The sequence below is a fragment of the Cebus imitator genome, unplaced genomic scaffold (genome assembly GCF_001604975.1).
Source record: "Cebus imitator isolate Cc_AM_T3 unplaced genomic scaffold, Cebus_imitator-1.0 Scaffold30, whole genome shotgun sequence".
Taxonomy (NCBI): domain Eukaryota; kingdom Metazoa; phylum Chordata; class Mammalia; order Primates; family Cebidae; genus Cebus; species Cebus imitator.
Genome location: NW_016107345.1, coordinates 2,733,289 through 2,760,155, shown reverse-complemented (window position 1 = coordinate 2,760,155; position 26,867 = coordinate 2,733,289). Strand labels below are relative to the sequence as shown.

Here is a 26,867-nt window from a genome sequence, read left to right as displayed (position 1 = left end):
TTTAACAAAGGAAAAGTGGCAAATGACATAGGCTGCAAGGGAGACTGTGGTGGACAACATCTCAACCCATCTTAACCCAACTCAGATCCTCCTGCGGGATCATCCTCAACAGGTGTCACGACCATTATGGAAATCACTAACTCAGCTTTAGCAACAGAATAGTTGCTACTTTCATTTCTCAGTGCATTTGAAACATGGCACAAATAATGACCTTGAGTGCCCATGGAGATCAAGAGCATTCCTACACCCCAATCACATGTTCATTTTCTGCCATGACTGCTTGTCATGCATGCCCCAGATGGAGAGTAAGTAAAACAACAGGGCCTTCTAGCTTCTGAATTGGCAAAACACATTTAGCAGGGAAGTAGAGTTTCATCGTTTTGGAGAAACAGGCAACTAGGCTGAAAAGGGAAGGTGGGGATAGAAATGAAGGTAGAAAAGTAAGAATTCTTACAGATCCATAAAAATCCACCTCATGTGAGAGCATAATCTTATCTTTGTATCTTTCTTCACCCTGGTCAACAAATAGTTCAAGACTTAAACCTGGGAATAAACTTACTTGCTTTCTCGTCTCTCAGATACATGACCTTGCAGCTCAGAAAGGGCCACAGCAATATACCGTTTCTCAGAGCAGCTTAACAAGCCTCAGTGAGTCTTTAACTCCTTTGGCCTAAAGATAAAAGCACAGTACATTTTTGTTGTATTGAATTATCTACCTAGGCCCATGCCTCTGGCTTGATTCCTGGAAGCTCTTTGTATCTTCCAGGGTGCCTAGAGCATTGCCTAATACAATGGAGGGGCGTGCTGAGGATGTTTTGGACTCACCAACACCAATCTCCGGAGTCCTTTCTCTACCACTACCAGTGGAATCTTCAGCTTTGTATCATGAAGCCCCTTCCTAAAGTTAAAGTACTTGCTTCGGGAGTTAAGTAATGGGCTTGTGGGGGGAAGGGGGTGCTGAAAATCCCTATGAAAACCTTTCAAGTACTTAATCACTTGTTTATCAAGGGGAGCTACAAGTTGTCTGGCAAGCAGACCACAGTGCTTTGTGTAAACCTGTCCCTCCTAGAACAGGGAAAGAGGAGACAGAAATAAGAGTGGCCGGACAACCCTGCCACAGCCTCCAAAGAATACCTCAACATTTCCTCAGGTCCTCAGTGGCAGAGTGTGTTTCACAGAATTGAAGGAGGAGGAGGATGCTCTAGAAAATGCCATCTAAACTATTTCTTTGAGAGAGAAGAAAATTAGGTTCAAATGGGTAAGCATCATGTTTAAATAAAGGACCCAGCAATGAGCACAGAAGCCATGTTCCTGAGTTTCTAGCATTCTGCTCTTTGTAATTCAACGCACTGTCTCAATTAAAAAAAAAAAAAATTCTAAGCTGTCAAACAGATACTTAAAAATAGTTATAGATTAATTGAATTAATGACTAGATGGCACTATGGAGGGTTTATAACATGTTTTCCAACTCCTCTCAGATAAAAATATTATACTACACTTGTTTAACTAAAAACAAAACTCAACTAAATATAATTTTAAGCAAAATAGCAAATGTTGGCCAAAATATCACCTGGAACTTCTCAAGTGTCACTTGAGACTTGTCAAAGAACCAGAATTGATTGCTATATTAAGTCAATTGACTAAGTTTAGCCTGCTGAAGTAGCCTTTATCCTCTTTGGTTTGCAAACAAAAATCTCATGATTTAGTATGAACAGCTAAAAATAAGTTGCAGGTTTCATTTTCCGTTGTTCAGTATGGTTTTGAAACTAAAAGGTGCAAAACTATGAGATTCACCAACGACTACGGAAAGTCAACAATTAAAATTGTCGCCTTTCTAGCACATGATCCTGGTTGCCTATTCACAGCCAGGCCAGAGAAATGTGCGTTGCTGTCCCTCTCATCATGGTCTCTTGAGATGAGTCCCTCTAATAACTAAGGCACGGATGGAAGCTGGAAGCTGAGGCCAGTCCTGGGGTAGCAGTGGCTTGTGAGCGTATTGTCACATCCGGACAGGATGCTGCATAGGCTTCAGCCCATATGCTCAGCCTCGGTCTTAGGTGATGCTGGGGACTCTGCAGAATCTGGGGATAAATACAGCTCAAATTTCGTTAAGATAGGGCTCCGGAGGTGGTGGGTGCAACGAGTCCCCCTGGATCTAAATGCCATGGCCTTGTGCAATTCCATAGCGCTAACCTAGGCGGCTCACAATAAACTTAATTTCAAAATTGTCTTTCCAGGGCCAAGTCTGGCAAAAAGGTATTTGACAAAAGCGCAATGCTTCAAAGAGAAGGCAGCCCTCTCACTCTGTAGCATTCAGCTGTGGCACAAGGCCCAGAGACAGCAGCGCTGTTAAAAGAAAGCCCTCGGCTGAATGAGATTGAAAGGGGGCAAAGAAGGGTTAATATCCTTCCATTAAAGGAGGGGCCATTTAGTGAAGGTGAAGAGTATAATCTGTATGAAGAGCAGAGCAGACAAAGAGCCATTCCAGAAAAGAAATTGCTGTGCAGGGGTGAGAATGATGATTTGTCCTTGATTTTCACTGTGAGACCATTTCTTAGATCTGAATCTACCTAGCTTTGAAGCTATGGTCTCAGGAAGGGGTGAATGGGCCACATTCACATTCAGTGCTGGCATACTGGAGCTTTGATTCCATCTGAGATGGGCTGTCTGTCTCTGAGAAGCAGAGGGTGTGGCCAAAGCCAGCAGGATGTTGTAGATAGACTCCAAACTGCAAGTTAGAAGGCGGCAAAATTAACAGTAGGAGTTGCTCATAAAGGAGAAGCCAGGGGATGAATCCCCTTCCTTGGGGTGGGAAAAACCCCTGTTTTAAACATAGCTTTAAAAACTTTTAAAAAGTTTTAATACCTTTTTGTGTGTGTGTGAAAGAGCATAAGATGTACAAGAAGTTACAGTGTCTACTTTCTCCACCTTCTCCCAGTGATGTCTTAACATAGTTATAGTACTGGGTCTAAACCAAGAAACAGATGCTGCATAGTTCAAATAAACGCAGATACAATCTTATGTGATTTTGCCAGTTTTTACATGCACTCTGTGTGTGTGTGTGTACCTGTATGCCTGCAGTTCTATGCAGCGTTGTCACATGTACAGGCTGGAGTAATGGCCATCACCATCAGGACAGAGAATAGTCACTCCCACAGTTTTCTGTGCTCCTCCTCTGATAATCACACCTGTCCTCCAACCCTAACTCCTGGAAACCAGTGATCTGTTCTCTATCACTGTCATTTTTTTTTTTTCCTTTTTGAGATAGGGCCTCACTCTGTCACCCAGGCTGGTGTGCAATGGCATAATCATGGTTCACTGCAGCCTCAAACTCCTGGACTCAAGTGATCCTCTCATCTCAGCCTCTCAAGTAGCTGAGACCACAGGTGTGCGCCACCATGCCCAGCAAATTTTTAAAATATTTGTAGAAATGGGGTCTCCTTGTGTTGCCCTGGCTAGTCGCGAACTCTTGGGTACTCCTGCCTCGGCCTCTCAAAGTGCTGGGATTACAAGCATGAGCCACCGCGCCTGGCCTACCACTGTGATTTTGTCAGTCTGAATGTTCTCTAAGTGGAATCACGTAGCATGTCACTGCTTGAGAATGGCTTTCGGCATAACGCCCTTGTGATCCAGTTGAATTGAATGTAAAGGGCAAACGCCTTTTTATTGCTGAATAGTATTTCAAGGTGTGGATGTACCAGTGTGTTATCCACCGACTTGCTAAAAAAATTTGGCTATTTTCCAGTTTTTAGATATTACAAATAAAGCTGCTACAAATGTTCATGTAAAGTTTATTGTGTGAATATAAGTTTTCATTTCTCTTGTGTAAATACCCAAGATCACATTGTAAGTGTATGCTGGATCATGTGGTAAGCGTATGTTTAACTTTTATAAGAAACTGCCAAACTGTTTCCTAGAGTGTACCATTTTACATTCCCACAGGCGATGTGGGAGAGACCCAGTGTTCCCATATCTTTGCCAACATTTGGTAACCTCAGTATTTTTGACTTTAGCCATCTACTAGATGTGTAGGGGCTCCTTTTGATGGGCCACAGTCAAGAAGGCAGTCAAGTTTCATGGCCTTCAGGGCTTAGCTGGGGTGACCTCAGATGTCTCTCACTACTCCAGTTTTCCTAGTAGCTGTCTACACAGCAGTTTGGGCTGTGTTTCATTTAGATGATGGAAAATGGGGTGGTCTCTCTGGATGTCGGGTGAGTCTTTGGGTTTGCCCAGTTGCTCCCGACTGCAGTGGTGGGACATTGCTATCTGGGGGCACTGAGCCTCTTTGAGGCAGTGGCTCTTGGCCCAGAAGACAGACTTGATACCATGGCACATGTTCCCATGGGTCAGGTGAAGTGACAGCTGTGGGGCAGGGACATAATTTGCCTGGGCCAGGGTCTTTCTGCAGCTTTGGCCAGAGACTGCGTGAATACTTTTAATTTCTCAGGTTAGATGGTTACTAGCATAGTGTGAGAGGAAGTGGTGGGGCATGGAGTCAATGTAGACAGGCAAGGGTGGGACCACCAGTGGCATTTGTCAAATCTTGGAACCCGCTGAACATTCTCTGCCCTTGAACTTTGTCCTCTGTGACAACCCAGGACTCTCCAGCAGCATGTGGACACCTTGTCTGGATGCGATGGAGCCTCCCATTTTTGTCTCCTTTGGGTGAGATTTGGAGGCACTGCTGTCACCACCACATGGGCTTTCCTGGCCCAGGGTCCAGGTCTCGTGGGGAATTAGAATGTCATCTGAGTGCCGGGCACAGTGGCTCACGCCTGTAATCCTAGCACTTTGGGAGGCTGAGGTGGGCAGATCACCTGAGGTCAGTAGTTCAAGACCAGCCTGACCAATATGGTGAAACCCCGCCTTAAAAAAAAAAAAAGAATGTCATCTGAGTATCAGAAGGTGTCTCACTCAAGAAGTGGTGTAGGACAACAAGGCAATGGGTCTTACATAAGGCCAACATTATAGTGAGGACTTGAACCAGCCCAGCCATTCTTAGAAAGTCACCCTCCATCTGTGGTATCTCTGATTCAAGGGAAGTTGTAGACTTTGCCAGGACTCTTACTCATCATAACCCTGGAGCCATAAGTTTGGACCAGGAGGCCAAGAATCAGGAGAGAAGCCAACCCAAACAGGGACACCCATGAGATAACGGAGACGAGCACAGGGCAGTGAAGCTTGGGGATCATCAGCAAAATTCCCCAGTGGCTAAGCCCTGGGAGTGTCCTGGGAAGGAGCTCCTTTGGGTTCTGGCTCTGTGTGTTGAGCCATTGCAGGGGCTCAATACAGGTGTAGGTATGGAAGAACTTAAAGTTGATTTCTAGAACCTGAACATGAACTGGGGATGGTAGGAAGCTAAGCAGTCTATCTAGGCAGAAACTGAAAGTCAAGTCATACCATGGCAGGCTCTGGAAGTTGAGGTGGTAGAATGAGAGGAAGCTGGGCAGTCTGATACCATCAAGTGATCAGCAGGTGTGGTCTGATGGGTTTCAGCAGAGTTATGCAAGCAGGATGAATAGTCAGACTTCCTCTTAGAAGGTGGTGAGAGTTTAAAGAAATTGGTTTTTTTGTTCACTATGGTTTCTGCTATGATTGTTTTTTCCCACTGTTTCCTAAATTTCTATTTTCAGGTTCCTCCTGCTCCAGCCTGTCTCCTCTCAGGCCACACTCCTACTCACCTGCTGTCAGAAGGCAGCCCAGCACACAGCACCTTTCAGATTTAAAAAGGCAGGCATGGCTTGGGGAAGGTACTTCCCCTGATTGTGAGGTCACACAGTGGGACACCATCCTCGAGGCCAAATCCTCTGCAGCTCCCCTCTAGCTCTTGCTTTGTCTTCCTTTCAACTCATTCCTGCTTTGACCTCAAATTTGCCCACATATTTTAGTCTGGCATTTGCCCTGACCCTGTCCACTGTCCTGATTTCTGACCCCAGAACCCACCTCCTACTCTGCTCTTATGGCACTGATCACATAGATGCTGTCTGCACAGATGCCCTCTGTCCTCCTGGGTACAGCTTCTTCAGTACTACCACCTCAGGGATCAGGGCACACCATGGTCTGGCTCCATTAGGTGACCAGGATGGACACTTGGACCCCTCGCTAGGTCTAGGCTGCCCATGAGTATCTTGAAGTATGGGCGTGAGGGCAGGTAAAAGCTCCTTGGCTGAGGCAGTGGGTTGCTTCAGGAGTCAGTCTTCTCATTGGTGCCTTTTGCCTCTTACCCAAAGGTTGGATGACTCTGGGCCCTTTGTCTAGTTCAACCTTTGCCACTAAATCTCTAAGTGACCACCAGGAAGTAAACGTACCATTATGAGCCTCCGTAATTTCATGTGTATAATCTGGTTTCTTGATTACCTAACTAATAAATCCTTTTACTACACTATATCACAGTTAAAGGAAAATCTAAAAGTCAGAAGTCAAAAAGAGACTTTAAGTTAAATTCTGGTATAGATACACTAGCTCAGAGGTCCCTATTTTTTTTTTCTTTTTTTTTGTCTAATAAATGTTTGCCAACTGAATATTTATTGAACTGAATGCAGCCAGTCAGTAGTTCTCAGGCATTAATGCAGAAGAATTAGGAGGGCAGATTAAAATACATATTCCCGGGCCTATCTTCAGAGCTTTTAATACCACTGGGGCCTACAAGCATGCATTTTAATATGAGAAACTAAGAAGAACCAAGGTTTTGAAATAGACACTGGTACCTTTCTAGAGGCCAATTCACCAATATGCATTAGAAACTTTAAAAAAAGTCAATCAAAACGTCCAACAACAACAAAAAATAGATACATTAAAATGTATCAGTGCAATGGAAACATAGCCATTAAAAATCATGTTTTCAGAGGCCATTTAGTGATTTGGTAAAATGTTTATAACATCACTAAGTGGCCTCTGAAAACATGATTTTTAGGAGGCGGGCAGATCATGAGGTCAGGAGATCAAGACCATCCTGGCTACCACGGTGAAACCCCATCTCTACTAAAAATACAAAAAAAATTAGCTGGGAATGATGGCATGAGCCTATAGTCTCAGCTACTCGGGAGGCTGAGGCCGGAGAATCGCTTGAACCCAGGGGGCAGAGGTTGAAGTGAGCCGAGATGGCACCACTGAACTCCAGCCTGGGTGACAGAGCGAGACTCTGTCTCAAAAAAAAAAAAAAAAAAAAAGTTTACAACATAATGTTAAACAGGGACAAAAAAACACATAAAATACCATCTCAATAAGTTTTAAAAGGAGAGAAGAATATATACAAGAAAAATTGGAAAAAATACATCAAACTGTTAATATTGAATTGTGGCTTGGTTGTTGCCTTACTGAGCAATTTTAATTTTTTTACTTGATATATTTCTGCATTTTCCAGATTTGGTACAATTGACTAGTTATGGCTCTTTTCACATGAAAAAAAAAACACAATAATTTGTTTTTAAAGAAAAAAGGAATTTGCCTTATGTCAAGAGAAATAAAGAAAGAGAAGTCTCTTAGAAATCCAGCCCAGCCACAGCATGACTGCTGCCAGAGCTCCAACAACAGGGAGACAGTCTTGCACCTGAGGTCAATTTTAAGCTATTCCTTTTGTGAGGTACCTTGGAATAGTCAAAACCTAGGTAACTGGGTCAATGAGAAGGTCCTTTTCACCAGATGCTATTTTCCTGCTGCATTTGAGGATGACAGCCTGCAGGATCTGGGAAATGGAGAGGAGTTTTCAGTTAGTTTAGATGACCTTTATTCTTGGGATGAGCTCCTGTTTGTTGCCTCAGTATAACGCTTCACCCCCATCCCACGCCATAGCACTAATCATGGTCTCGCCCCATAGCACATAAGACTGGTCTCATACTTAGTGCTAATGGGGTAGGTTTGGGATGAGGGGTTATACTAATGCTCTTTTGGACAAAGATGAGGGCTCCACTCGCTCAACTCCTGCCTGGGAGGCACTTTCCAAGGTTAATGCCTCCGTGAGTAGGTTCCAAGCCTCCTTGTCCCAATGCACTGGGAGCCCCATAGAATGCCAGGAATCATCTTCTTTTGGCAGAGAGATGACTCATCCATCCTTCCTCAAAGATTTCAGTGAACCGCAGGTTAAATGTCCCTCTGAATAAGATCAGAAGCCTCTCAATAAGAAGTCTGGCCTAGAATCAAACATGCTTTGGCTAGTTAGATGTGGTGTTAAGACTCCCAGATGAAAGTTAACTTAGAAAGACAAAAAGTCTTTAAAATAATGATAATAACAATATCAAAAGTCAAAATTCAATACTGACCATAATTATGATGATTATTTTTTATCAACTTTTCTTTTTTTTTTTCTCTGTTGCCTGGACTGGAGTACAGTGGTCCAGTCTCGGCTCACTGCAACCTCTGCCTCCTGAGTTCAACCACTTCTCATGCCTCAGCCTCCCAAGAAGCTGGGATTACGGGCATGCGCCAACAAGCTTGGCTAATTTTTGTATTTTTAGTAGAGACAGGGCTTCGTGATGTTGGCTGGGCTGGTCTTGAACTCCTGGCCTCAAGCAATCTGCACACCTTGGCCTCCCAAAGTGCTGGGTTTACAGGCATGAGCCGCCAGGCCCGGCCTTTATCAACACTTTTGACATGCACTTTTCAAAGTTGCCCAAATCATTTTGCATAGATCACCTACTTATTCTGACAGAGTCCCAGCATTACATTTTCTAACAATACTATTTTGGAGGTAGGAGGAAGCTTTAAAGTTCTGATGAATACCAGAAGCTTCTTGAGTTAAAAACAAAACCCTGAAGTCTTCAGTGCGGTATTTTCCAATTTGGTTCTTGACAAGAAATTAGGGGATTTCAGTGTGAGAAATTATAAAGCCCTGTTGCTATGAATTCTCAGGTTTGGTGAATATGATGCGGTATTTCTGCAAAACTCTCTAAGGGGAGTGACAGAACATCATGATGCTGACCCACGGGGAGAAGGGAGCTTGCACATCTGTGCTATGATACTTCTAAAACCTCAGGGATTAAAATAACCAACTAGCGTAGGAGCTGCCTGTGTGAAACTGTGTGCTCAGTCCACATCTGCTCATCATGGCTCAACAAGGCCAGGTTCAGATCTTTAGATGACCTGAGCTCTGAAAAGATTATAATGGCTCAAATTTGAATTATTACTCCTATGTGAAATTAAAATGGAAAAGAAAATAAAAGACAAAATTAAGGTTAAGGAAGCTCAAGAAAGTCTAACTTTTCCCAGGCTGTCTACTTTGGTGCTTTTTTTTGAAATGTCAGATATCAAAATATTTACAAAATCTGTGTTCATACACAGTCCTGCTTTGCTGGTGTTGTCTGTGAGGTCACACTCAGCATCCAGTGGTCACGGGGATCTATGGCTTTCTTTCAAACACCAACTGTTTACAGTAGTGAAATTCTGGTACCTGATGTGGTGATCTCACTCCCCTTCCTATAGTACCATGCAGCTAGAAATTAGAAATCAGGAGGCTGGCCCCCTCCCCCAACCCTAAAACCATTCATATGTCAACTCCTGCATACTTAGTGCTTTGAAGAGTCATAACAGATGGCAGTTGAAATTAGCAAGCTGTGATTAGCCATTCTCCCACATGAATGGACCCTGACATTGACTGAGACCTTTGGCTCTGCCCTTTCTGAAAGATTCTGTTAGGCTAGGACTTCCAGCAACAGATCATCCCCATTTAGCTCCTGCTTTTGAAATCTGGCACATATTCTTAACACTTATACTCCTTCAGCTATGCCCTTCTAGCAGGCACTGTATTCCCCATTCCCATTCAGCCTGGTCTTTTTATTTTTTTGAGATGGAGTTTTGCTCTTGTTGCCCAGGCTGGAGTGTAAAGGTGCGATCTTGGCTCACTGCAACCTCTACCTGCCAGGTTCAAGCAATTCTCCTGCCTCAGCCTCCCAAGTAGCTGGAATTACAGGCATGCACTACCACGCCCGGCTAATTTTGTATTTTTTTAGTACAGGTGGGGTTTCACCATGTTAGGCTGGTCCTGAACTCCTGACCTCAAGTGATCCACCTGCCTTGGCCTCCCAAAGTGCTGGGATTACAGGCATGACCAAAGTGCTAGGATTACAGGCATGAGCCACCACACCCAGCCCAACCTGGTCTTATCATTATTTTATACCACTAGCCCTGCCAGCTCCTCACTCAATAGATACTTTCAGTTCCCAACAACTTGGAAAGACAGATTTTCAGAGGCTGAAGTATTTTTGTAACAACTCAACTTGTTATTCTATTCCATTCCTCCTCAGCTCCATCCTGATGTGAGGGGACTGGGCAGAGGGTAGGCAGCAGTAACAGGAGAGTAGGCCAGGCATCAGACTGTGACAGATATCTGAGAAGCTGTGGCAAATTGGCCAGTAACAGGCATCCCCACACAATAGACAGTACACGCTTGTCAGGGTGTGGATGTGGGTGCCAGAAAGGTCAGGTCCAGGGGCAAAAGTCAATCAGAAACCAGTGTGTTTAGTCAGATATTGACAAAACTAGAGAACTACGTACGAGGCAGCTCAAGCAAAAACGAGTTCATTTTTATTTCACACTTTTAAATTGGGGCATCACAAAGCACCCATCGTATGGTTTCTATTTACTGGTAAGGGGAATACTGCACCAACATCAACAGTGGTTAGAAGGCTACATAAAATGTTAAACTAGTTAAAATTTCTCCAAATAGAGCTTACAACTTTACCACTTGTTATTTCAGTAAATGTTTTTAAACTTTTCCTGAAAATAAAAAGCTAGACATATATCACATTCTTTGGGGTAGCATTCATGGCTCCAGCCTGAGACTTTTTAGTCTACATTTAAATGCAGACTAAATTAGACTAAAAAGTCTCAGGCTGGGGCCATGAATGCTACTGTTAATTCTTGGCTGAGCACTGTGGCTCACTCCTGTAATGCCAGTACTTTGGGAGGCCACGGTGGGTGGATTGCTTGAGCCCAGGAGTTTGAGACAGCCTGGGCAACATGGTGAAACCTTGTTTCTACAAAAAATACAAAAATTAGCCAGGCGTGGTGATGGATGCCTGTAGTCTCAGCTATTTGGGAGGATCACTTAAGCCTGAGAAGCTGAGGCTGCAGGGAGCCATGATCGTGCAACTGCACTCCAGCCTGGGTGACAGAGTGAAACCCTGTCTCAAAGAAAAAAATGTTGCTTTAATAACTTGGTTTAAAGGTCTCATAAACCAAATTATTAGAGAAAACTTCACCCGCCATCAAGTGTCCCAAGACCTGGAGCAGATCAGGTAGAATACAATTCCAGCCTCCAGGAGCAGAGAAAACTTCAAGCTAAGGAAGTCAGGGGCTCATAGTTGGGGCTCATAGTTGGGTGGAGCAGAATTCTGTCACAATTCCAACTAATATGACTAGATGCAGGAAGGAGACAAAGCTGGTACAGTCCTAGACCAAGAGGACCCTGAGAGTAAAAATAAGGAGAAGAATGTCCTTTTTGGTTCACTGGCTATGGGCAACATAATGGTGTTCTCATAAAGGCTCAGGGTCATAATGGACAGAGGTGTTGAGACATCTCATCCACTGCTTCTTGCCCTCATGGCCAGATGTTACCTAAGAGTGTCAGTCAGGAAATCTAAATGTGGATAATTTTTTACTTCTCTCATTGTTTGTTTGGCAATTTTATCCTTGAGTGTCTCCAGGTTTCTTTATGCATTGTGTCAGAGAGAACTATCTCTTCTTCAGAAACCCTCCAGAGCTGTCACCGCTAAGTGGCTGCCCCACCAAGGACTACATTTCCCAGACTCCTCTGTGGTTAGCTGTGGTCATGTGATGAAGTTTTAGCCAATGGAATGTGAAAAGAAGTAATACCCACCACTTCTAGGCAGGGCCCATCGAAACCTCCCATGTGTGCTTTTTCCAAGCACTTTTCTTCCCTCACTGAGGAGTGGAGACAACCCTAGGCGGCCTTGAAAACCACATGCTGCAGAAGGCAGAGCCCCTCTCTACCTGTCTCTGAATGAATGCATGAAAGAGAGTTGCCCCACTGACCTGTACTGTTACATGAGCAAGAAATAAACTATTGTGTTTGAGCCACTATAGATTTGGGGTTCTATTATAACAATTAGCCCATCCTAATATCCTTTTGAATACAGCTGTTATCATTGTGTACAGAAATCTCTGTGCCCTTTCCTCCTTTCTTTAAATCTTACCACAAACTAAAAAAAGAGAATTATGAGACGTAAATTTAAGTAGCTGTCGGGGACAAATGACACTTACCAAATTAGTGGTCACGACATTCAGATCTTGGAGACACAAGAACAGAAGTACAGCAGAGCCTCATTTCAAGACAACCTAATAAAGAAAAACAAAAAGTAAAACATAAGGCCTTTAAAACAGATATTTTAGTGTGTGATAGTTAATTTCCAACAGGAGTTGTCCATTTACAAAGGAATATGCCACTGTTTTCCAGTAAATGACAAGCTTCCCTGTTGCCTTTAAAATAAGACTTACACCTCCCCGCTCCCAATTATTTTAACATAGAATTTCTGAAGAACAGATTTCCTCTGATAATGTCAGCTATACAAAGACTAGATGCTGACTCAGGGGATGACTTTAGAAGCCAGGAAAATCAGGGTATGATTTCTATGTCTATGTGCTGTTCTCATGTCCATGTCAAAACTTTTCTCTTGGAAACTTAAGTTTCTTGGGTAGGAACTTCCAGAGCTTGCAAAATTATAGGCTTTGCAAAGAAGTACGAAAATGTGTCTGTTTTAGACAAAGTTAAAACAGACACATTATGATGTGTCTTTGTGTTTAATACCATCCCAGATACGAAGGCACAAGTAGGAATGAAAATAAGTCCTCTGTAAACAGGGTGATAAGACAATGCAGGTTCATACACAGAACAATCAGAAGCGTGCTCAGTAAAGACAGCACGGCTGTGTATATCTTTTTACCAGGGCTGCCATCTTTTACCAGGTTAAGTGTGAAAATTGCCATTTGATGGCACAGGGCATGTATCTGCCTAGAACAGGGCTTATTTTTGTGTCTGATTGCTCAGTACAATAACTAGGAAGCAAACAATCCAGAACGCCGAACAAACACTCTGAACAAACAGTCTGAAACAGAGTACTTGGGTGAGGGGAGGAAGAGGAGGCAAAACAAGCGGATGGACAGGGAAAGGCATCAGTTGGACCATTCTCCCCAGGGTTTCCGTCATAGCATCTTTTTTTTTTTTTTTTTTTTTTTTTTTTTTTTTCCTTCCTTTTGCATTCTTTTCTGGTCCTATGGAGAAGAGAGATATCAGATCCCTTTGGGGCCATATTTACAGGGTCTCCCAAATGCAGTCCCTACTCCCAACTATGGGCTGGGGCCTGCTAAGCTGCAGGTGTCAGGGAACAAGATGGCGCCCTACAGTGAAGGACACTGAATTGGGGGGTGCAAAAGTGGGCCTTCACTTACTCGGAGGCGCTGGCTCCTCTGAAGCCCAGACGCTGCCAACTCCCTGGGCTCAGGAGTCACAACTGCTTTCGTGCTCTGTGTTCTTCACTTCTTGTCGAGATCAGCTCCACATATTTTTCTGATGATGTCACCCATTCTGACTTCCTACATTTTGAAAGCGGATCTACAAGTAAAACCTTTTGTGAGGCTTAAAAAAAAAAAAGAAGAAAAGAAATGAAAGATGTGCTGTAGGGAGATGGAGAGGAGGAGAAAGGCCGTTGCCTCTTTATTTTGAGATTTGCTGCAGCTGCAAGTGCCACTCCCCAGCTAGTTTCCTGGCTTCAGAGGGAGGCCAGTGGCCGGGCGTGGGTGACGTCAGGGCCAGGCCTGAGTCATCGCCAGCGGCCCAGCCTGGCTGCCCTGCCACTCGGAAGGGGACAAAAGGAACCTTTGATGTCCAGAGGCCCTCCTCTCAGCACACTCGCCGGCACAGACCAACAGGCCGGGAGAACATTCCTGCCACCTCCCCACCCCCCGGCCGCCCTGCCTACTTCCGGAACAACCCCAGATAGATTCAACAAGGCCTCTCCAAAGAACATCACCCTCCTGCATGGCAAAGGCATGGCCACGCTCTGTCAAAGACAGAAGCAGGGACGAAGAAGAGGGTGTTTCGCTGGGGACCTCTCACTGCCCCTCCGCCATCCCCCTTCTTCCATGTGGTACCCACCTTACTCAAGGACTTACAGTGGTATTTATTGAAAGAGATGCGGAAAGGTGGAAGGCACTGTTGTCACCATCGCCAGGCAGCTCCCGGTGGTCAGTGTCTATTCTCCTCTGCCTCCATGCTGTGGCCCTGGACTTCGCTCCCTGCCCTGGGTGCTAACATGAACTAGTTCTTCCTGGGTTTAAGACATGACCACTCTTTAAAGGGGATATTTATATCCCAGTGCCTGGCATGAGGCTTGGTAAATACATGATGAATGAAGGAAATGATAACTGTAAAATAAAATAGTAGAGAACATATATGACACTTAGAGTGAACAACATTCAAGTCTCTGTGCTTTATGAAGATTACTTCATTTATTGGTATTATCACAACAAAGAAGCTGTGAGATAGATACTCTTAATATTCCTGATGCTATAGAGGAGAAAATGGATACTCAGAGAGGTTAAGACACTTCTCTAAAGCCTCACAGCTAGTTAGTTCGTGGCAGAGCCTGGATCATCTAATCTCACATCCTGTTTTCTTAATCATGGTGCGGAGTAGCTGGAGTGAATGAAGGAATATTGACCAATGGCACCCTGGCCAGGAGAAAGGAGACAAGGATAAGGATGGGACTTGAAACCAAATCCTACAAGGAAACAGTGAAACAATTAGGAATGTTCTGGCAACATGGGCCTCATGCCTTTTTATTGCGTCAACACCAGGTCTGCGGTTTGGCAAGTGGGTGGGTTACTCAGCTTGGCTAGAGGCGAGTCAGTCATGAGGTTCAAGTGGGGATGAGAAACCAGGGAAGTCGGATGGATGCAGGCCTGTGGCATGTGGGAGATGCAAAATCTGAGAGCCACGGGGCACAGGCCAGCTTGGCGGGGGACAGAGTGCCTTGGCGGGAGTCAGAGTCCACGCTTGTCTTTGTTGCCTTCTGGCCTCATGGATGTGGTTGGGAGGGTCAGTGAGATAAAAGGGATACATCTGGGGCGGACACGAAGGCTACAGGAAGAAGGACATGACGGCACTCTCAAAGACTCCAGACTCGGAAAAAGGGTTGCAACTGGGGTGTGGTTTTAAAGTGCAGGAGGGACTAGAAGGGACAGGAAACAGATTTGGACCTGACAATGGTGGTTACTTTCTACTCTTTGTGTCCTCCTACCAGGAATCAGTTGCCTTTCTGGGCCTGAGGGAGAGTCCTGCCAATGGCTGTGGGTAAGCAAAGGTGAGGAGGGGTGGCGAGACAGAACATCTGCTTATCGGGGTATCTGGGTCCAGCATAAGAATGACCTACGAGGTAGCCTCTCCCTCTGTGGTTTATGATTCTGTGGTTTGTACTTTTCCATGATTCTCTTAGAGTAAATGTCTCATTCTAAGAGGAAGACAAAACCAGGAATTTCCAGCCCCTTGTGGAGGGGTCTGAGAGGTTTGGGTGGCCTCCTTGATAACACACCCACTGCTTTCCTTCCCACTGTGGGTGGTGTGTCAGTTCAGAGACCCCTCTCCCTGGCTCAGGCAACCTATGCCTCTGATGCCTGGAACATTGTGTAGTTCTACCTTGCTCCTGGGAGCTCTGCCAGTTGCCAGTCTGAGGAATTGCACTTGTTCCGTGTAGTTTGAATCCCTAGGCAGGTGGAATTTATAGAGGTGAATTTCATAAGAGAGAAAGCCACATGCTTTTAATCAAGGGAGCAGCAGCAACTGATCAGGTTCACTGTCAGTGTCTGCACACAGCCTGATCTTGGGCTGAGGAAAGTGCTTTAAGTTCCAGGCATTTTTGGCAGAAGACGTGTTTATTCTTTTCTTCCTTCTCTGCAGAAAATGCCTCTGGGCACCTCCCTGCTCTGTTTCCCCAAAGACTCAGTGGCCATGCTTGCTTCATATACACAGGTATTTATTTCTCTAATAAGATGAACAGAGGCTGATTATTTCTTTACCCTACATCCTATCAGTTTAATGTAAACAGAAAAATAAAGAAGCAGAAATGATCGGTAAGCTTAAGTGAGATGCAGATTCTTGGGTTATATGCTCTGGGCTTGATTCTAACAGTGAAAATAAAATCAGAGAACTGAGAAAAATATCCATTTAGATACAGAGAAGTAAGTACAATGGCACTTCCCTAGCCTCCACCTGAAGTGGAGCATCCTCCTCCTTTGCTACACAAATGCAGTTAAATACTGGTAATTAAAACAAAACAAAACCTTTATGGAGGCACGGAGTTCCTTGGAAGATTTGTGTATACTTGCTGCCTTCAATTTCTCTCATTTCATTCCCTCTCTTTCAAAAAAAATTGATTAAGGTTTAATTTCCATACCATAAAGTTCCCCCACTTAAAGTATACAATTCAATGGATTTTAGTGTATTTCAGAATTGTGTAATTTATAATCTATTTTTTTGTTAACATTTTTTGTCATCCCCCACAAAAACACTGTGCCTATTAGGTATCACTCTTCATTTGTCCCCACCTATCAGCCCTAGATGGCCACTCATCTAGTTTCTGTCCCTATAGATTTGCCTCTTATGGACATTTCCTACAAATGGAATCATACAATATATAGTTCAAATATTTGTCCTCTCCAAAACTCATGTTGAAATTTAATCTCCAATATGGTAGTATTGAGAGGTGGGGGCTTTCAGAGGTGACTAATCCACTCATGGATTAATGGATTAATTGGTTAATGGAATAATGGGTTATCATGAGAGAGAGACTTGGGGGTTTATAAGAAGAGGAAGAGGGACCTGAGCTGGCACTCTCAGTCTGCTCACCATGTAATGTCCTGTGTCACCTTGGGACTTGGCAGAGAGTCACCACCAGCAAGAAGGTCCTCATCCAATGTGATCCCTAGACTTTGGACTTCTCAGCCTTCATAATTGTAAGAACTGAATTCCTTTTCTTTATAAATTACCCAGTTTCAAGTGTTCTGTTTAAGCAACAGCAAATTAACTAAGGCATAGAATATTTTAGTACTTCATTCCTTTGTATGGCCAAATAATATTCCAAAATGGGTGGGTGTACAACATTTTGTTGATCCAAATCTCAGTTGATGAACACTTGAGTTGTTTTCACTTTTTGGCTGTTATGAATAATGTTGCTATGAACATTCATGTGCAAGTTTTTTTGTGGACATGCATTCATGTCTCTTGGTTAAACACAAAAGAGTGGGATTGCTGGGTGATATCATACTATGTTTAACATTTTGAGAAGCTGTCAAACTGTTTTCCAAAGTGTGGCATCATTTTACATTCTCACTAGCAATTTCTGAGGGTTCTGATTTCTCCATATCCTCGCCAACACTGTTATTGTGTCTTTTTTATTATAGCCATCCTAGTGGGTGCAACATGATATCTCATGGTGGTTTTGAATTGCATTTAACAAATGACTAATAATGTTGAGTGTGTTTTCAGGAGCTTATTGGTCACTTTTATATCTTCTTTGGAGGACTATCTATTCAAATCCTTATTTTTCAAATTTGGCTAATTTTTAAAAAGTTTTTGAGGTTTAGGGATTCTTTATATATCCCAGACACAAATCCCTTATCAGATATGTGTTTTACAATATTATCTCCTTGTCTATTGTTGTCATTTCATTTCTGGTTGTCGTTATTTGAAGCATAAAAGTTTTTAGTTTTGATGAAGTCCAACTTACCAATCTTTTCTTTCATCACTTATATTTTTGGCATCATATTTGAGAAAACATTATCTAACCCAAGGTCATAAAGATTTACACCTGAGTTTCTTCTAAGAGTTTTATAGTTTTAGTTCTTACATTTAGATCTATAGTACACTTTAAATTAATTTTACTTATGGTATGAGAGAGGGATGCACATTCATTCTTTTCATGTGGCTATCTGGTTGTCCCATAACCATTTGCTGAAAATATTATTCTTACAATAATTCTGTACATATAAAACTATTCTAAAATAAAGAGTTTATTTAAAAAAATAGTTTATTCTTTCCCCTATTGAATTGCCTTAGCCCCTTTGTCAAAAATCAACTGACCATAAATATTAATATTTATCCTTGGACTCTTAATTCTGTTCCATTGATTTAGATATCTATTGTTATGCCAGTACCACACTGTTTTGATTACTGTTGCTTCATATTATGTTTGGAAATTAGGAAGTGTGAGCCCACGCTCAACTTTGTTCTTTTTCAAGATTGTTTGGCTATTCTGGATCCCTTGCATTGCTATATGATTTTTAGGATCAGCTTCTCAATTTCTGTAAAAAATCATCTGGGGGTTTGATAGATGTTAAATTGTACCTGCAGATCAATTTTGGGAGCAATCCCATCTTAGCAAGATTAAGTCATCTGATTCATGAACCTAGGAAGCCTTCTCATTGATTTAGATCTTTAATTTATTTCAGCAATGTTTTGTTGTTTTCAGTGTACAAGTCTTGCAATTCTTTTGTTAAATTTATTCCCAAGTATTTTATTAACTGATATTGTTTATACTGGGAATCATCTATGCTCTTGGACTTATGAGTTGTGCTTTCATGATCAAAAGTCTTAAGTCCCAGTCCTGGTTTCACTATTTATTAGCTGCCCGTAATTACTTAGACTGTATCAAGTTCTTTTTCTTCAACTGAAAAAAAAGGAAATACTAATATCATCTCATGGGTTTGTTATGCAGATTAAATAAGATAATGCATATATAACCCTATTCAGACCATGACCCACAGGGTGCAATCTTGGGGTGAGAGGAGAGGTCGCAGCCCAAGAAACCCAATCTAGTCACCAAAAGTAATTTCTAATTAACTCATATTAATACTTGTATTTCTCAAACATCACAAAGATCCTCTTCAATATCCCTTAGCATCCTTTTCCCCTCCTATCCAAGCCCCTTCCACCCCATAGCTTCTGCCTTCCTTTCTTTCTCCCAAGCTCCCTAAAAGCTTTTTCTCAAGTCCTAATCAGCATTCTTCTGGTCCTTCTGCTTCTGTCCAGTTCTTCTTTTGATGGGGGCAGAAAAGAATTCAGACAAAGCCAGAACTCTTGTTAGTGGGCAAGAAGAGAAGAAAATCAGGGAACACTTAAACTTATGTCCTATCGCTCATGTAAAGTGCTTACTGCAATGTCTGACATATAATAATGGCTCAATAAATGTTGAATTAAAAATGTTTTTTGTGGTGGTTACTTTATGTCATCTATATTTTATGTTAATAATGTGGGGTTTAGATCATAACCTCTGAGAATCCAGCCTAGAGGTTGCTACCCAATGGCCCAACCTCACTCATTCAGGTGAATTTTGGGAATTTGAATTTGGAATTATTGTTCTATTTTCTTCCTCATAAATCAAGCCTCAGAGAATTAGCCCTTGGAAAACTGTGAAAAGTTCATCTTTAGGGCTCCTTGAGTATTGTTTGGAGGCCACATCTGTTTCCTCCTAGACCAGCCCCAGGACCCTATACATTTTTCCTCTCCACAAAATCTTCTAGTGTAGTACCCTTAAGTGCAGATCAGGACTCACCATTTAGTGGGTCAGCATTGGTTTCAAGTGACAGAATAAAATAAAACAACAGAAAAGATCTGAGTACATTATAACTAACACTTTTGTTTCAATTTTATAGTATGTATGTGAGCTGGGTCTCTCTGTGAAACATATTTTCTATTGTGGTTCAGGGTTAAAAAAAATTTTTTTTTTAATTTTTATTTATTTTTTCTCCTTTTTTTTTTCTTCTTAGTGAGTTTAAATCAGTGTTGACATAGACCCCTCACTTTCGCTAAGGTGTTTAAACAACTCATGACAGCACAAAGTAAACCCCTTTAAGTGATCTGCCCACTTTGACAGGGATGGAGACTATAAGCCCTAGGGATGAAGCTCTATCACTAGTGAAGGATTCGGAGGCACTGAGGCTCCTACCTGTAATTTACAACACTTGGAGAAGGAGTATCTTCTGTTTGCTGTGTGGACCTACCCCGCTCCCTCTTGCCACCCCGCAGCCATCCTCTTCTCTCATTCCCACAAGATCTACACGTCCACGTTTTGAACTTGTGTGAGGTTTTCTATTTTTCAAGACTCTTTCACGTACTCCATCTCATTTGGTTTTCACAACTATTCTATCAAGTTGATGGGTGAGATGCAAGTCCTTGCTTGACCACTTAACATACTGGGTGACCTTAACTTCTTAGCCTCAGTCTCCTCAGCTCTATCATCTATATAAAACCAGAGAAGTCAAGAAATTTAGCCAACATCACACAGCCCAGAAGTGGCAGGACCAGGAAGAGAACTAGATTTTTTACCTCTGAGCCTGGTTGTCCCGCAGGCTCCCGTTATGGAAATTCATATCTTTTTTTAGAGGCATGATTCATCTGACTACCTTACAAAGAATGTTTAAAAAGCAGAGAACATTTTGCTCTCCCCTCCCCGCCATATCTAAAAACACTGACTTTTATGGCTCCAAGCACAAGACAAACAGCTCTTCATGTCTCATGGTGAGGGGTTATCACTCTCAACATCAAAGACTATTTATTTAAGGCTGGGGCTTGTCAGAAACAGAAACAAAGTCAAGAGGAGAGGAAAACAAAGTTCCCTGAGTGCTCTGTTTTTGTCCTTTGTGTAGCAGAGTGTCCCCTCTAGTGGCTCTGAAGGAAAATATCTTCTGGAAAACACATTTACAGATTCAACATTGACAGAGTCAGAGATTTTGGGGCTTCAGGGGAGCTTCAAGCACTTGGTTCTGTGCCTCCTTTTATTGATGAGAAACTGGGGACAAGAGCAGTGGTTCTCAACCAGGGGTGCGTTTGCCCCCTGGAAAACGTTTGGCAACATCTGGAGACATTTTTTATTGCCATTTCGGGGGGTAATACTGTTATCAGTGGGTAGAAGCCAGGAATGCTGTCAAACATCCTACAATACGCCAGACGGTCCCCCACTCCAAACAACTATCTGGTCCAATATGTCAATAGTGCTGAGGTGAAGAAACCCTAGAACAGAAAAATGAGGGGACCTGCCCAGGGACTCATAGCTTATTCACAGCTTTTGACAGCTCAGGCTAAGTGCTCTCTTTTAGTTCCTTAAAAGTTTTTTAAATTAGAATTCTTAATGATTCAAAAATCATACATGCTCATAAATAAGAGTAATATAATAAAAGATTTTCCATCCCCTCATGCCTCCCCAGAATCAATGTTAACATCCTTGGTGGTTGATTAGGCTGAACTATATTAGAAATGACAATTGTAGACCCTTTTTGACTTACAAACATGGCAATTTCTGACGGTGAAGCTCAAGACATTCATCCCTCTGTCCAGGCACACACCAAAAAGCATCAAGGCACACAGAGTATTCTTTTGACTCTGCTTGTCATACAAGAGTTAGACTCAACAGCACACATTAGAAGTTTTTATATTTAATAAATGAAGTACCTCTTCAGATCAAAGATAAGGATCTCCTACACGTTCCCAGAAGCTTAGGGTGCTTAGCACTGCGGGGTCCCAGAACTAAGATGGTCTATGACAGACATTAGAGGACACTGAATCACGTGGTGTGTGTCTTTAATGCCTCTTTGACACTTGGGATCTCACCCTTTTGTAGAGAGCTTGGCTAAGGAACAGAATCTTCTGTAGGCTATGCTGTCTAAGGAGAAATTAGTAAGATTCTTTTGTTGTTTTTGTATTTATTACTGACACTTTCTTTTTATAGGAAGCACCGTCGGTTTTCTATTGACTATGGGGCTTTAAAACTTCATTTTATGACAAATGTATAAGAAAAACTGAGACAACTCAAAAAAAAAATTGTGTTGTTTTTGTTTATGGGACAGGGTCTTGCTCTGTTGCCCAGGCTAGAGTGCAGTGGTGTGATCATGGCCCACTCCAACCTCAACCTTCTGGGTGCAAGCAATCCTCCCACCTCAGCCTCCTGAGTAGCTGGAACCACCATGCCTGGCTAATTTTTTGATTGTTTTGTAGAGATAAGGTCTTGCTGTCTTGCCCAGGCCAGTCTTGAACTCCTGGGCTCAAACGATCCTCCTGCATTGGCTTCCCAATGTGCTGAGATTACAGGTGTGAGCCACTGTGCCTGGTCCCATCATCTTTTTATTGACTACTGTTTTTCTTATCTTCACTGTGACGTTTGATCATATTCTTATCTTCAAAAAAGACTGTCCTTTGCTGGACTATGAATGCTTTACTATCCTGGATCTTCTTTGTCTTTTGTGCCAAACATTCTTGTTAGCCTACACAATTGCTAACAACACCTCTTCCTTCCTTCTTGCTGGGCAGAGCTCACCACCCACCATAGGGACTGACAATGGCAGACAGACCCATGCTCAGTCTACCTTGAAACTAAGGCACGGATATGTGGCATGATCCTGGCCAATGGCACGTGAGGGGATGTTTCTTAGGTAGGGCACTGGGAAAAGGGTTCCTTTCCTAAAAGCCAGAGATGCAGGTTTTTGTAAGCAGTTGTATGAAGAGGTGATTCCTTGAAGAGCAGCAGCATCTTGCAACAATGAGGGAGAAAGTCAGAGTGTAAAAACCAGTACACTAAGATGGTGGATAGAAAGATGGAAGAGCGAGGTCCATGGCAACATTGGTAAATAATGGGCCAACTTAAAAACCACCTACTTCCAGGTTCCTGTCAGTATATAATATGTCTCTGGCATTTAAGCCATGTGTAGTTCAGGGTTCCTTACTTGCAGCCAAAAGCTTCCTTACTGAGCACTCATTTGACCACATAACAGCTACTCACTGGCCTCCTAATGGGTCTCCTTGGTCTCCCAGCCCACATCCACCATCCTGAATCCAGTCCCTTCTTTCTAAAGACCCAGTTTGTCAGAGAATTCTGTAGTTCAAGCCTTTAGTGGTAATATTGTGCCAAATCAAAGAAGCCACTCACAAAAGACCACAAATTATATGGTTTCATGGATATGAAATGCCCAGAACAGGGAAATCTATAGGGGCAAAAAATAGATTAGTGGTTACTTAGGGCTGGGATAAAGTTGGGGCTTAGGGAGGTCACAGCCAAAGGGTACACGTTTCTTTTTGAGGTGATGAAAATTTTCTAAAAGTGACTGTGTTGATGGTTGCATTTGTCTGTGATTATACTAAAAACTTTTGAATTATACACTTTAAAAGGGTGAATTTTACACTTTAAATTGCTGAGTTGACCAGTATGTGAATCATATCTCAATAAAGCCATTTTTAAAGGAAGATTTCAGAGGTTATCCATTATCTAGAAAATAAAGCGCAAATTCATTTCTTTGACTTTCAAAGTCTAACCTCAAACTGCCATCTAACTGAATTCCTCATGACTTCACTGTAAGGCTGACAATTGGACAGATCGCAAGGGTTCCAGGCACACAACCTGTGCTTCCCTGCTTCTCTGCCTTTGCTGCTGTGTTCCCTGGGCTTGGAAGGATCTCTCTCACCATCTTGGTCTATCAAAATTTAGCTTGCCTTTGAGGTTCAGTTCAAATGTTCTCCCTAACATTTCTGCCTGGAAAGCCAGGCAGAAGTGGGCCTTGAGCCTCTGAATTAGTAGAATTCAATAGACTTCCTGTGGTGCTTACCCTTGTTCTCTTTCACAGGCTGACTGGGTATATGACCACAGTTTCTGAATAAGTTGGTGCTAATGCTGTGTCAGTAAGAAAGAATATTACAAACTGGACTATTTTAGAAAATTTGGATTATGTGGTTACCATAATGCCTTCCCACTATAGTGTGTGATCTTTTTTGGGTAACATCTTCCTTTCTCACAGAGTTCTCACCACAGTCTCTCAGATGAATAAAAGAGCTTAGGTTCCTTATTTCTCTATAATGCATTTAAATGTGGTTATGTGGTGTTAACTAAGGGTCTTATGTCTGCATTATACAACAAATAAATAAAAGCTAAGTTGATGATAGAAACTTTTTTAAAGACCACAAAAATGGCCAGGCACAGTGATTCATGCCTGTGATCTCAGCATTTTGGGAGGCTGAGGTGGACGAATCACCTGAGCTCAGAAGTTCAAGACCAGCCTGGCCAATAACGGTGAAACCCTGTCTGTACTAAAAATACAAAAATTAACCAGTTGTGGTGGCAGGCCCCTATAATCCCAGCTACTCAGGAGGCTGAGGCAGGAGAATCGCTTCAACCTGGGAGGCAGAGGTTGCAGTGAGCCGAGATTGTGCCACTGCACTCCAGCCTGGGCGGCAGGGTGAGACTCCATCTCAGAAAACAAAAACAAACAAACAAAAACCCAAAAGACAACAAAAATACCAAATAGGAAAATAAAAGAGAATATTTTTATAATGAAGGATACCTTCCTAAATAAATCAGAAAATCCCAAATACCATAAAGTAAGTCACTGATAGATTTCTTTGCATTAAAAACCCCCTGTTTGGCTAAAGACACCATAAAAATTGTTCAAGGACAAATGACATATACTTTGAGGAAATATCTTCAGGAGAATAATACAGGATTAATATCAGTGCTAATTGAACAAGCAATACACAAGAATGAGGGCAAAGAATAAAAACAAGTAAGTCATAGAAAAAGTATCAATGACAAATAGTATGTGAACCATGTCCACATCACTAGCATCAGGGAAATGGAGACCAATACAAGGAAGGTCATTTGCCTATCACATTGGCAAACATGGAAAAGATTAAGAACATGCCTAATGGTCAAGTCTATGGGGAAGAGAGAAAACACAAGTAGTAGTAATGGGAAAACAAACTGGTTCTATATAATTCATAACATGTATTATAATATACATAACTTTGAGGAGAGCAATTTGGTAGTGACCTAATTATTTTCTGCAATGAACAGATATTACATTTATAGTTACCAAGTGAACTTTTTAAAAAAAGTCATTCTTGATGATTAATGAATGAAATCTCAAATCTTTTCTTTCCCAATTTCTCCATTTTAAGACGTTCATATAGAATACACTTATTAAGATAATTTCCTAGTTGTTTACAATATCAAATAAGGAAGCCTAGCAGGAACAATCATCTTTAAAAGCTCTCCTCTAACTCTTTAAATGAGAATTTACTTTAAGAAGTCCCCGTATTTGCCTGGACTGAGACAGCCAGAGCACTTGACTGATTGACCAACTCGATGAGGAGACGAGGGAGGGTGATGAGGATGCTGCTCTGCCTTGATTTCCCATCCCTGGCTTCCCTTGATTGGTGTTCGGTCATGTCAATGCTTTTTGTTTCCCTGACGCTTGGTGAGGCTTTCATGTAAGATTAGATGCAGTACAGAATTGTGTCAGTCTTTACAGTCAACCAAAATACCAATGCTTTCCCTGAACCTGGCATGTGTTCTTATCCCATTGTCTTTCCTAAACAGATCCGCAGCAGCCCGGTAACATTTTTTATGAGTGAGAAAAAGGCATCCCTTGGTGTAGCCCCATGGTAGGATGCAGGGCTGGGCGAGGGAAGAGCTGGCCATCTTCAGACCCTCTGGCCCCTGGGACACTGTCAGTCTTATTCTTTACACCAGCCCTAGTCCAACTGCTTCCCAGAAAATCCTTGCAAACCACCATTTCCTCATTTCCCATAGTCCCAGGGCACAGCAGCACCTGCTACAGTTAATGCTTTCTTTTCATGGCTCCTCTTTCGGAGCTGCCCTTTGAGATTTCATCAGGACTCCACATCGCTTTTGTTAATGCACTTGGCCACACAGCCCCCACTCCACCACACACACACACAAACACATATCCATATGCTGAGTGTTCACCCATGAAACAGAGAATGGCAGAGAAGTTAATTGGTGTCCTTTTTACTGCTGTGATCTTACCAGCAAAAAAGCATGATAAGGGAATTTCTTCTTAGCTTTCAGTTTTGTGTCTTGGGCTGGCTCTCCTTCCTTAGGGGGAAAGAAATAGCCCTTTGTGCTTTGGAGCCTAAAACAGAGAAGTTTTTGGGCCCCCAGGATAAAGCCCTTCCACTCAGATCTTTGTTTAAAATCCAGACTGATTAAGAAGAATTATTCAGGATGGTGGAGACAGTTGCTATGGCTGAAGGAGGGGAGGGTGGTCCAGCCCTACTGGTGACCCCTTAAGATGGGAAGTCTGTGTAGGAGGTGGGGGTTGGACTAGAAATTTCCAGGGTGGCAGGGACCTGCATCCCACACCCACTGCGTGAACTCAGGTGGGAGCCACTGGAAAGCCTGTGGAGGCTGCACACTGTGCACTCCGACTTTGAGAGCTGGGGTAGGGCTCTCCATGGATAACCTGTGGCCAGGGAAGACAAGCACAGCATCACCTTTCCATGGCCCCCTAGAGGGCCAGACTAGCACAAAAAGCTAGAACATGGAGTAGCAGGAGTAGCGGTTACCATGACAACCACCATGGTCTATGAATCAGAATATCCCTATTTCTCTGGGCACGTGAAAGCCCGGGGCTCCTGTACATTCCCATGGAGGGGTCAGGAAGACCCAGTAATCAGGATATTAGACTATTTCCCAACCTTGGAGAGAAAGGACCTTGTAGCCAAGTTTAATGGGATTTTAGAGCAATACAGAAATGTGACATTCTTTGCATCTGGGTGTTGTTATTATACAGCATTCTTACCTGTTACCCACATTTATCTCTAAAATGTAATCTATGAGATTCCCCCTTGGAAAGAGAGGAGTGCTTGCTATTTTGAGCAGAGCTTCCTCAGCTCTCCTTCCTCTCATTGTAATCTTCACCTCTTAGAAATTCTCTCTTGTCTAAACTGCATGTATAACTTAGTTTATAATAATGTGTGCATATATTAATTTAGTGGAAACATGACTTCTTAGGATCTTGCCATGTGCTCCGCTACCCATCCTAAAAATAAGATGAAAACAGAATCTTCAAGAAGAATC

The 26,867-nt window shown here is 42.6% G+C and overlaps 1 protein-coding gene across 7 annotated transcripts in view; it reads right to left on the bottom strand.

The window, feature by feature from the left end:
- The window catches only part of ZBTB38 (zinc finger and BTB domain containing 38), an 88,907-nt gene extending 75,000 nt beyond the window's left edge, over positions 1–13,907 (bottom strand). For 3 of the 7 annotated variants that reach the window (XM_017523729.2, XM_017523730.2, XM_037736827.1), the window contains exons 1-2: positions 13,402–13,833; positions 12,217–12,291 (exon numbers count right to left, since the gene is read on the bottom strand). The gene's annotated coding sequence lies outside the window, so the exon portion shown is untranslated. Of the gene's footprint in view, positions 1–3,951; positions 4,660–4,887; positions 5,412–7,202; positions 7,685–12,216; positions 12,292–13,401 lie in introns of those variants that run through there. The other 4 variants (XR_001823602.2, XR_005199294.1, XR_001823603.2 and 1 more) reach the window with 4 other exon arrangements.
- Positions 13,908–26,867: the final 12,960 nt, after the last annotated feature.